This window comes from Thalassophryne amazonica, chromosome 16 (genome assembly GCF_902500255.1).
Source record: "Thalassophryne amazonica chromosome 16, fThaAma1.1, whole genome shotgun sequence".
NCBI classification, from domain to species: Eukaryota; Metazoa; Chordata; class Actinopteri; order Batrachoidiformes; family Batrachoididae; genus Thalassophryne; species Thalassophryne amazonica.
In genome coordinates this window covers 1,202,514-1,214,182 of record NC_047118.1, presented here as the reverse complement: position 1 = coordinate 1,214,182, position 11,669 = coordinate 1,202,514, and the positions used below count along the sequence as shown (strand labels likewise).

At 48.0% G+C, this 11,669-nt stretch overlaps 1 long non-coding RNA gene across 1 annotated transcript in view; it reads left to right on the top strand.

Moving 5' to 3' along the window:
• The window catches only part of LOC117528500, a 30,630-nt gene that overhangs the window by 15,670 nt on the left and 3,291 nt on the right, over positions 1-11,669 (top strand). The window contains exon 5 of the long non-coding RNA XR_004565786.1: positions 4,500-4,506. This is a non-coding gene — a long non-coding RNA (uncharacterized LOC117528500). The remainder of the gene's footprint in view (positions 1-4,499; positions 4,507-11,669) is intronic.

Here is an 11,669-nt window from a genome sequence, read left to right as displayed (position 1 = left end):
ACACACATATATAGAACACACATATATAACACACACACACATATATATAACACACATATATATAACACACACATATAGAACACACATATATATAACACAGACACACACATATATATATATAACACGTGTGTGTGCAACTTATACTCCCACAAAGTAAATGAATATATGAACCATAACACAGCTTTGATTCATATCTCTCCTTTTATTGCTTATTCAATGAAACAGCATGAAATGAACCATAAATAAATATTTAAATTTGACCAATTTTATTGATTCTTATCCCATCAGTGTGTGCATTACTGCGGCAGCACCACCAGGTGGCGGGATTGCTGTGTTGATGTTAACATTCATCGACACTGCTGTGCAGGACAAAGGTCATTTTTTCATATTTAAATCTTTGCAGATATCATCATATTTCCAGGAGGAAAGAGTGTATTTCATCTATAATTATTTTCCTCAAAGTATTATGTTTATTATTATGTTTACAGAGTAAATAATAATAATTGATGTCCAACCAGAGGACCTGTCAGAGCCGAGCATTTGATCCACTTTCATTTTGTGTGTAAAATGAACACAATGCATAATTAACCTAAAACAAGCAAAACAAGAAAATTAAACCAACAAGCAAAATGAGCCAAACAAGGAAATTAAGACAAAAAGCAAAATAAGACAAACAAGCAAAATGAGCCAAACAAGGAAATTAAGACAAAAAGCAAAATAAGACAAACAAGCAAAATAAGACAAACAAGCAAAATGAGCCAAACAAGGAAATTAAGACAAAAAGCAAAATAAGACAAACAAGCAAAATGAGCCAAACAAGAAAATTAAGACAAAAGGCAAAATAAGACAAACAAGCAAAATGAGCCAAACAAGGAAATTAAGACAAATGCAAAATAAGACAAACAAGCAAAATGAGCCAAACAAGGAAATTAAGACAAAAAGCAAAATAAGACAAACAAGCAAATTAAGCAAAACAGGGAAATTAAGACAAAAAGCAAAATAAGACAAACAAGCAAATTAAGCAAAACAGGGAAATTAAGACAAAAAGCAAAATAAGACAAACAAGCAAATTAAGCAAAACAGGGAAATTAAAACAAAAAGCAAGTTAAGACAAATAAGCCAAACAAGCAAAATGAGCCAAACAAGGAAATTAAGACAAACAAGCAAAATAAGACAAACAAGGAAATTAAGACAAAAAGCAAAATAAGACAAACAAGCAAAATGAGCCAAACAAGGAAATTAAGACAAACAAGCAAAATAAGACAAACAAGGAAATTAAGACAAAAAGCAAAATAAGACAAACAAGCAAAATGAGCCAAACAAGGAAATTAAGACAAAAAGCAAAATAAGGCAAACAAGCAAAATGAGCCAAACAAGGAAATTAAGACAAAAAGCAAAATAAGACAAACAAGCAAATTAAGCAAAACAGGGAAATTAAAACAAAAAGCAAGTTAAGACAAACAAGCAAAATAAGCCAAACAAGCAAAATGAGCCAAACAAGGAAATTAAGACAAACAAGCAAAATTGTTGTGTGGGCCGCTGAAGAGGAGGTACTGCTGGCCCACCACCACCAGAGGGCGCCCTGCTTGGAGTGCGGGCTCCAAGCACGAGAGGGCGCCAGACCTAGAAGAAGTGACAGCTGTCATTCATCCCCTGCCCCAGCTGTCACTCGTTCATCATCATCACCACCATAAAAGCCAGACTGCAACTCCACCTCCTCGCCGAGAAATCGACTACCATTCCTGAGGTAATCTGTCTCTGCAGTATTTGGATTAATCCACGTTTTGATCTCTGTTTGCAGCCGTTTATTCCTGTGGGACAGTTTTGTCGGAGTGGCGTGTTGTGGGAACCGCGACGCCTTCGCCTCCCACTCCCTCCAGATAAGTGACTGACAGGAGCTGCTTGAGTGTATGATTGGAGGTGGAGGTGCTCCCTCCCATCAGTGTTGGACTGTGTATTACTGAGTGTGCGGACTCACACTCACACATCCTGTTTTTGCTTTCTGCCAGCAGTGCCAGGGTCGACAGCCGGGAACAGAGGCCACCTGGGGACTCGGGACTTGGCGGCTCCGGTGTTCTTCAGACCGTTGGTGGTGGAAGCCGTGTGGAGTACGGCTTCTCTCTCGTCGGGGGGGTCTCCTATCTTCGAGCCTGCCACACGTCACCTGGTGCTAATTGACTGTGCATATTTTCTGTGTCTTTTCATTGTGTAGCGTCACAACATTAAATTGTTACCTTTTGGTTTAGTCATTGTCCGTTCATTTGCGCCCCCTGTTGTGGGTCCGTGCTACGACACCTTCACAACAGGATTTCTCGGCCATCGTCATGGACTCCGAGGGGCGTCAACCCGAGCTTGAACGGCCAATGGAAGAACCAGGAGCGCAGGCGTCAGCAGGAGGCGTGTTGAGTGAGCTGCAGCAGATCTTAACCGCCTTCACGGCTCGGTTAGACTTAGTGACCGAGCAGAATGTCCTCCTTAATCGGAGGGTGGAGGCTCTCACCGCCAGGGTGGAAGCGCACGAGCAGGGCGCTGCTGCAGCCGCTCCTCTGGCTGGTCCTGGGCCTGTATCAGACGTTCCACTGGTCGTTCAACGAACCCCCCCACCGTCCCCTGAAGCATACATAAGCCCTCCGGAACCGTACGGGGGCTGTGTCGAGACGTGCGCGGACTTCCTCATGCAGTGTTCGCTCGTCTTTTCACAGCACCCTGTCATGTACGCATCAGACGCTAGCCGGGTGGCTTATGTGATCAATTTGCTTCGAGGAGAGGCACGCGCATGGGCTACGGCGCTTTGGGAGCAGAATTCACGGCTCCTAACGTCTTATACTGGGTTTGTACGGGAGTTCAAACAAGTGTTTGATCATCCCAACAGAGGCGAGACCGCTTCAAACGTGCTGCTGTCGATGAGACAGGGGCGCCGTAGCGCAGCCGAGTATGCAGTCAACTTCCGCATCGCGGCAGCGAGGTCCGGCTGGAATAACGTTGCGCTCCGCGCCGCCTTTGTAAATGGACTGTCACCGGTCCTCAAGGAGCACCTACTGGCTAAGGAGGAACCGCGGGATTTTGACGGGCTTATTGATTTAGTTATACGCTTAGACAACCGCTTAAACGAGCATCGTCGGGAGCAGGCCGGGGGGCGTGACCGGGCACGAGCCGTCCCTCCTCCTTCCGGTTCCGACAAAGTGACGTCGTCCCCACGCTTCACTGCCAGAGAGCTCCATGTGGCTACAGCTCCCCCTGCTGAGGAGGCTATAGACACGAGCAGGGCCAAAGTAAAAACAAACATCAGACAAAGGAGACTGGCCCGCGGGGAGTGTTTTATCTGCGGCTCATGTGAGCACATGCAGAGGGACTGCCCTAAACGGTCAAACTACAACGCCCGTCCTTAGAAACTGGGCTAAGGGTGGGCCATAATACGCACGCGGGAAAACCCCGCAAATCTGCACGAATCCCAGTAATAATCCTGAGTGGGGATTTAACCCTTCATGCCCCAGCACTATTAGACACAGGGTTGGAAGGGAATCTGCTGGACAGCAGATGGGCAAAGGAAGTAGGGCTCCCCCTGGTGGCTCTGCCGGCACCATTGCAGGTGCGAGCACTAGACGGCACCCTGCTTCCATTAATCACACATCAGACTCAACCAATGACTTTGGTTGTGTCTGGGAATCACAGGGAGGAGATAGTGTTCCACGTCACACCATCTACTTCCCGAGTGATTTTGGGCTTTCCATGGATGGTGAAGCACAATCCCCGGATTGATTGGCCATCTGGGGTTGTGACGCAGTGGAGCGAAACCTGCCACCGGGAGTGCCTAGGATCCTCGGTTCCTCCCGGCACTACGGCTAATGAGGAGGTCAAAGTCCCCCCCCAATCTATCGGCGGTGCCAAAGGAGTACCATGATCTTGCTGACATTTTCAGCAAAGATCTGGCGCTCACTGTTCCCCCGCACCGACCGTATGATTGTGCCATCGATTTGGTCCCGGGCGCTGAGTACCCGTCCAGCAGGCTGTACAACCTCTCACGTCCGGAACGCGAATCAATGGAGACCTACATCCGGGACTCCTTAGCTGCCGGGCTGATCCGAAACTCCACCTCCCCGATGGGTGCTGGTTTCTTTTTTGTGGGCAAGAAAGACGGCGGACTCCGTCCATGCATTGATTACTGAGGGCTGAACGAGATCACAGTTCGCAACCGATACCCGTTGCCCCTGTTGGATTCTGTGTTTACGCCCCTGCATGGAGCCCAAATTTTCACTAAATTGGATCTTAGAAACGCGTACCACCTGGTTCGGATCCGGGAGGGAGACGAATGGAAGACGGCGTTTAACACCCCGTTAGGTCACTTTGAGTACCTGGTCATGCCGTTCGGCCTCACCAACGCCCCCGCGACGTTCCAAGCTTTGGTAAACGACATCTTGCGGGACTTCCTGCATCGGTTCGTCTTCGTATATCTGGACGATATACTCATCTTCTCCCCGGACCCTGAGACCCATGTCCAGCATGTACGTCAGGTCCTACAGCGGTTGTTGGAGAATCGGCTGTTTGTGAAGGGCGAGAAGTGCGAGTTCCACCGCACTTCTTTGTCCTTCTTGGGGTTCATAATCTCCTCCAACTCCGTCGCCCCTGATCCGGCCAAGGTTGCGACGGTGAGAGATTGGCCCCAACCGATAAGCCGTAGGAAACTACAGCAGTTCCTCGGCTTTGCAAATTTCTATAGGAGGTTCATCAAAGGTTACAGTCAGGTAGTTAGCCCCCTGACTGCCCTGACCTCCACCAAAGTCCCCTTCACCTGGTCGGATCGGTGCGAAGCCGCATTCCAGGAGTTGAAACACCGGTTCTCGACTGCACCAGTTCTGGTGCAGCCTGATCCTGATCGCCAGTACGTAGTTGAAGTGGACGCCTCTGACTCAGGGATAGGAGCCGTGCTGTCCCAGAGCGTGGAGGCTGATAAGGTTCTCCATCCTTGTGCCTTTTTTTCCCGCAGGTTGACCCCAGCTGAACGGAACTATGACGTCGGCAATCGGGAACTCCTCCCGGTGAAGGAGGCTCTTGAAGAGTGGAGACACCTGCTGGAGGGGGCGTCGTTGCCCTTCACGGTTTTCACGGACCATCGGAACCTGGAGTACATCCGGACCGCCAAGCGGCTGAACCCCAGGCAAGCCCGCTGGTCTCTGTTCTTCGGGCGCTTTGACTTCCAGATCACGTACCGCCCCGGGACCAAGAACCAAAAACCAGATGCATTGTCCCGGGTGCATGAAGAAGAAGCCAAAGCGGAGTTGTCGAACCCCACCGAGACCATCATCCCCGAGTCCACTGTCGTGGCCACCCTCACCTGGGACGTGGAGAAGACCGTCCGGGAGGCCCTGACAAGAAGCCCGGACCCGGGGACCGGCCCCAAGAACAGACTCTACGTCCCACCAGAGGCAAGAGCTGCCGTCTTGGACTTCTGTCACGGGTCCAAGCTGTCCTGTCATCCCGGAGTACGCAGGACCGTGGCAGTGGTCCAGCAGCGCTTCTGGTGGGCGTCCCTGGAAACCGACGTCCGGGACTACGTCCAGGCCTGTACCATCTGCGCCAGGGGTAAGGCGGACCACCGGAGGACGACGGGACTCCTCCATCCCCTGCCAGTGCCTCATCGCCCCTGGTCTCACATCAGCCTGGACTTCGTCACGGGCCTCCCGCCGTCCCAGGGCAACACCGTGATTCTCACGATAGTGGACCGGTTCTCCAAGGCGGCCCACTTCGTGGCCCTCCCGAAGCTCCCGACGGCCCAGGAGATAGCAGACCTCCTGGTCCACCACGTCATGCGGCTGTATGGGATACCGTCGGACGTCGTCTCGGATCGGGGCCCCCAGTTCTCTTCACAGGTGTGGAAGAGTTTCTGTAAGGAGCTGGGGGCCGCCGTAAGTCTCTCGTCCGGGTACCACCCCCAGACCAACGGCCAGGCAGAGCGGGCTAATCAGGAGTTAGAGCAAGCCCTCCGATGTGTCACCTCCACGCATCCGGCGGCCTGGAGTCACCATCTGGCCTGGATCGAGTATGCCCACAACAGCCAAGTTTCGTCTGCTACCGGCCTCTCCCCTTTTGAGGCATGTTTGGGGTACCAGCACCCGTTGTTCCCGTTGGTGGAGGGAGAGGTCGGTGTGCCCTCGGTCCAGGCCCACCTCAGGAGGTGCCGCCGGGTGTGGCGGGCTGCCCGCTCTGCATTGGTAAAGGCCCGGACGAGGGCTAAGGCCCATGCGGACTGCCGGCGTTCCCCGGCCCCCACATACCAGCCTGGGCAGGAGGTGTGGCTTTCGACCAAGGACATCCCTCTGTCTGTCGCCTCCCCTAAATTGAAAGACAGATTCATCGGACCATTTAAGATCCTCAAGATCATCAACCCGGCCGCAGTGAAGCTTCGACTCCCGGCTTCACTGCGGATTCACCCCGTCTTTCATGTTTCCCGTCTCAAGCCACACCACACCTCGCCCCTCTGTACTCCGGGACCACCGCCGCCTCCTGCCCGGCTCATCGACGGGGAGCCTGCTTGGACAGTGCGCAGGCTCCTGGACGTCCATCGTAAGGGCTGGGGTTTCCAATATCTGGTGGACTGGGAGGGGTATGGACCTGAGGAACGCTCCTGGGTGAAGAGGAGCTTCATCCTGGACCCAGCCCTCCTGGCCGATTTCTACGCAAGACATCCGGACAAGCCTGGTCGGACGCCAGGAGGCGCCCGTTGAGGGGGGGGTCCTGTTGTGTGGGCCGCTGAAGAGGAGGTACTGCTGGCCCACCACCACCAGAGAGCGCCCTGCTTGGAGTGCGGGCTCCAAGCACGAGAGGGCACCAGACCTAGAAGAAGTGACAGCTGTCATTCATCCCCTGCCCCAGCTGTCACTCGTTCATCATCATCACCACCATAAAAGCCGGACTGCAACTCCACCTCCTCGCCGAGAAATCGACTACCATTCCTGAGGTAATCCGTCTCTGCAGTATTTGGATTAATCCACGTTTTGATCTCTGTTTGCAGCCGTTTATTCCTGTGGGACAGTTTTGTCGGAGTGGCGTGTTGTGGGAACCGCGACGTCTTCGCCTCCCACTCCCTCCAGATAAGTGACTGACAGGAGCTGCTTGAGTGTATGATTGGAGGTGGAGGTGCTCCCTCCCATCAGTGTTGGACTGTGTATTACTGAGTGTGCGGACTCACACTCACACATCCTGTTTTTGCTTTCTGCCAGCAGTGCCAGGGTCGACAGCCGGGAACAGAGGCCACCTGGGGACTCGGGACTTGGCGGCTCCGGTGTTCTTCAGACCGTTGGTGGTGGAAGCCGCGTGGAGTACGGCTTCTCTCTCGTCGGGGGGGTCTCCTATCTTCGAGCCTGCCACACGTCACCTGGTGCTAATTGACTGTGCATATTTTCTGTGTTTTCGTTGTGTAGCGTCACAACATTAAATTGTTACCTTTTGGTTTAGTCATTGTCCGTTCATTTGCGCCCCCTGTTGTGGGTCCGTGCTACGACACCTTCACAACAAAAATAAGACAAACAAGCAAAATGAGCCAAACAAGGAAATTAAGACAAAAAGCAAAATAAGACAAACAAGCAAAATGAGCCAAACAATCAATCAATTCAATCAATTTTTTTTATATAGCGCCAAATCACAACAAACAGTTGCCCCAAGGCGCTTTATATTGTAAGGCAAGGCCATACAATAATTATGTAAAACCCCAACGGTCAAAACGACCCCCTGTGAGCAAGCACTTGGCGACAGTGGGAAGGAAAAACTCCCTTTTAACAGGAAGAAACCTCCAGCAGAACCAGGCTCAGGGAGGGGCAGTCTTCTGCTGGGACTGGTTGGGGCTGAGTGAGAGAACCAGGAAAAAGACATGCTGTGGAGGGGAGCAGAGATCAATCACTAATGATTAAATGCAGAGTGGTGCATACAGAGCAAAAAGAGAAAGAAACAGTGCATCATGGGAACCCCCCAGCAGTCTACGTCTATAGCAGCATAACTAAGGGATGGTTCAGGGTCACCTGATCCAGCCCTAACTATAAGCTTTAGCAAAAAGGAAAGTTTTAAGCCTAATCTTAAAAGTAGAGAGGGTGTCTGTCTCCCTGATCTGAATTGGGAGCTGGTTCCACAGGAGAGGAGCCTGAAAGCTGAAGGCTCTGCCTCCCATTCTACTCTTACAAACCCTAGGAACTACAAGTAAGCCTGCAGTCTGAGAGCGAAGCGCTCTATTGGGGTGATATGGTACTACGAGGTCCCTAAGATAAGATGGGACCTGATTATTCAAAACCTTATAAGTAAGAAGAAGAATTTTAAATTCTATTCTAGAATTAACAGGAAGCCAATGAAGAGAGGCCAATATGGGTGAGATATGCTCTCTCCTTCTAGTCCCCGTCAGTACTCTATCTGCAGCATTTTGAATTAACTGAAGGCTTTTTAGGGAACTTTTAGGACAACCTGATAATAATGAATTACAATAGTCCAGCCTAGAGGAAATAAATGCATGAATTAGTTTTTCAGCATCACTCTGAGACAAGACCTTTCTGATTTTAGAGATATTGCGTAAATGCAAAAAAGCAGTCCTACATATTTGTTTAATATGCGCTTTGAATGACATATCCTGATCAAAAATGACTCCAAGATTTCTCACAGTATTACTAGAGGTCAGGGTAATGCCATCCAGAGTAAGGATCTGGTTAGACACCATGTTTCTAAGATTTGTGGGGCCAAGTACAATAACTTCAGTTTTATCTGAGTTTAAAAGCAGGAAATTAGAGGTCATCCATGTCTTTATGTCTGTAAGACAATCCTGCAGTTTAGCTAATTGGTGTGTGTCCTCTGGCTTCATGGATAGATAAAGCTGGGTATCATCTGCGTAACAATGAAAATTTAAGCAATACCGTCTAATAATACTACCTAAGGGAAGCATGTATAAAGTGAATAAAATTGGTCCTAGCACAGAACCTTGTGGAACTCCATAATTAACCTTAGTCTGTGAAGAAGATTCCCCATTTACATGAACAAACTGTAATCTATTAGACAAATATGATTCAAACCACCGCAGCGCAGTGCCTTTAATACCTATGGCATGCTCTAATCTCTGTAATAAAATTTTATGGTCAACAGTATCAAAAGCAGTACTGAGGTCTAACAGAACAAGCACAGAGATGAGTCCACTGTCCGAGGCCATAAGAAGATCATTTGTAACCTTCACTAATGCTGTTTCTGTACTATGATGAATTCTAAAACCTGACTGAAACTCTTCAAATAGACCATTCCTCTGCAGATGATCAGTTAGCTGTTTTACAACTACCCTTTCAAGAATTTTTGAGAGAAAAGGAAGGTTGGAGATTGGCCTATAATTAGCTAAGATAGCTGGGTCAAGTGATGGCTTTTTAAGTAATGGTTTAATTACTGCCACCTTAAAAGCCTGTGGTACATAGCCAACTAACAAAGATAGATTGATCATATTTAAGATCGAAGCATTAAATAATGGTAGGGCTTCCTTGAGCAGCCTGGTAGGAATGGGGTCTAATCAACATGTTGATGATTTGGATGAAGTAACTAATGAAAATAACTCAGACAGAACAATCGGAGAGAATGAGTCTAACCAAATACCAGCATCACTGAAAGCAGCCAAAGATAACGATACGTCTTTGGGATGGTTATGAGTAATTTTTTCTCTAATAGTTAAAATTTTGTTAGCAAAGAAAGTCATGAAGTCATTACTAGTTAAAGTTAATGGAATACTCAGCTCAATAGAGCTCTGACTCTTTGTCAGCCTGGCTACAGTGCTGAAAAGAAACCTGGGGTTGTTCTTATTTTCTTCAATTAGTGATGAGTAGAAAGATGTCCTAGCTTTACGGAGGGCTTTTTTATAGAGCAACAGACTCTTTTTCCAGGCTAAGTGAAGATCTTCTAAATTAGTGAGACGCCATTTCCTCTCCAACTTACGGGTTATCTGCTTTAAGCTACGAGTTTGTGAGTTATACCACGGAGTCAGGCACTTCTGATTTAAAGCTCTCTTTTTCAGAGGAGCTACAGCATCCAAAGTTGTCTTCAATGAGGATGTAAAACTATTGACAAGATACTCTATCTCACTTACAGAGTTTAGGTAGCTACTCTGCACTGTGTTGGTATATGGCATTAGAGAACATAAAGAAGGAATCATATCCTTAAACCTAGTTACAGCGCTTTCTGAAAGACTTCTAGTGTAATGAAACTTATTCCCCACTGCTGGGTAGTTCATCAGAGTAAATGTAAATGTTATTAAGAAATGATCAGACAGAAGGGAGTTTTCAGGGAATACTGTTAAGTCTTTTATTTCCATACCATAAGTCAGAACAAGATCTAAGATATGATTAAAGTGGTGGGTGGACTCATTTACTTTTTGAGCAAAGCCAATAGAGTCTAATAATAGATTAAATGCAGTGTTGAGGCTGTCATTCTCAGCATCTGTGTGGATGTTAAAATCGCCCACTATAATTATCTTATCTGAGCTAAGCACTAAGTCAGACAAAAGGTCTGAAAATTCACAGAGAAACTCACAGTAACGACCAGGTGGACGATAGATAATAACAAATAAAACTGGTTTTTGGGACTTCCAATTTGGATGGACAAGACTAAGAGTCAAGCTTTCAAATGAATTAAAGCTCTGTCTGGGTTTTTGATTAATTAATAAGCTGGAATGGAAGACTGCTGCTAATCCTCCGCCCCGGCCCGTGCTACGAGCATTCTGACAGTTAGTGTGACTCGGGGGTGTTGACTCATTTAAACTAACATATTCATCCTGCTGTAACCAGGTTTCTGTTAGGCAGAATAAATCAATATGTTGATCAATTATTATATCATTTACCAACAGGGACTTAGAAGAGAGAGACCTAATGTTTAATAGACCACATTTAACTGTTTTAGTCTGTGGTGCAGTTGAAGGTGCTATATTATTTTTTCTTTTTGAATTTTTATGCTTAAATAGATTTTTGCTGGTTATTGGTGGTCTGGGAGCAGGCACCGTCTCTACGGGGATGGGGTAATGAGGGGATGGCAGGGGGAGAGAAGCTGCAGAGAGGTGTGTAAGATTACAACTCTGCTTCCTGGTCCCAACCCTGGATAGTCACGGTTTGGAGGATTTAAGAAAATTGGCCAGATTTCTAGAAATGAGAGCTGCTCCATCCAAAGTGCGATGGATGCCGTCTCTCCTAACAAGACCAGGTTTTCCCCAGAAGCTTTGCCAATTATCTATGAAGCCCACCTCATTTTTTGGACACCACTCAGACAGCCAGCAATTCAAAGAGAACATGCGGCTAAACATGTCACTCCCGGTCCGATTGGGGAGGGGCCCAGAGAAAACTACAGAGTCCGACATTGTTTTTGCAAAGTTACACACCGATTTAATGTTAATTTTAGTGACCTCCGATTGGCGTAACCGAGTGTCATTACTGCCGACGTGAATTACAATCTTACCAAATTTACGCTTAGCCTTAGCCAGCAGTTTCAAATTTCCTTCAATGTCGCCTGCTCTGGCCCCCGGAAGACAATTGACTATGGTTGCTGGTGTCGCTAACTTCACATTTCTCAAAACAGAGTCGCCAATAACCAGAGTTTGATCCTCGGCGAGTGTGTCGCCGAGTGGGGGAAAAACGGTTAGAAATGTGAACGGGTTGGCGGTGTACACGGGGCTT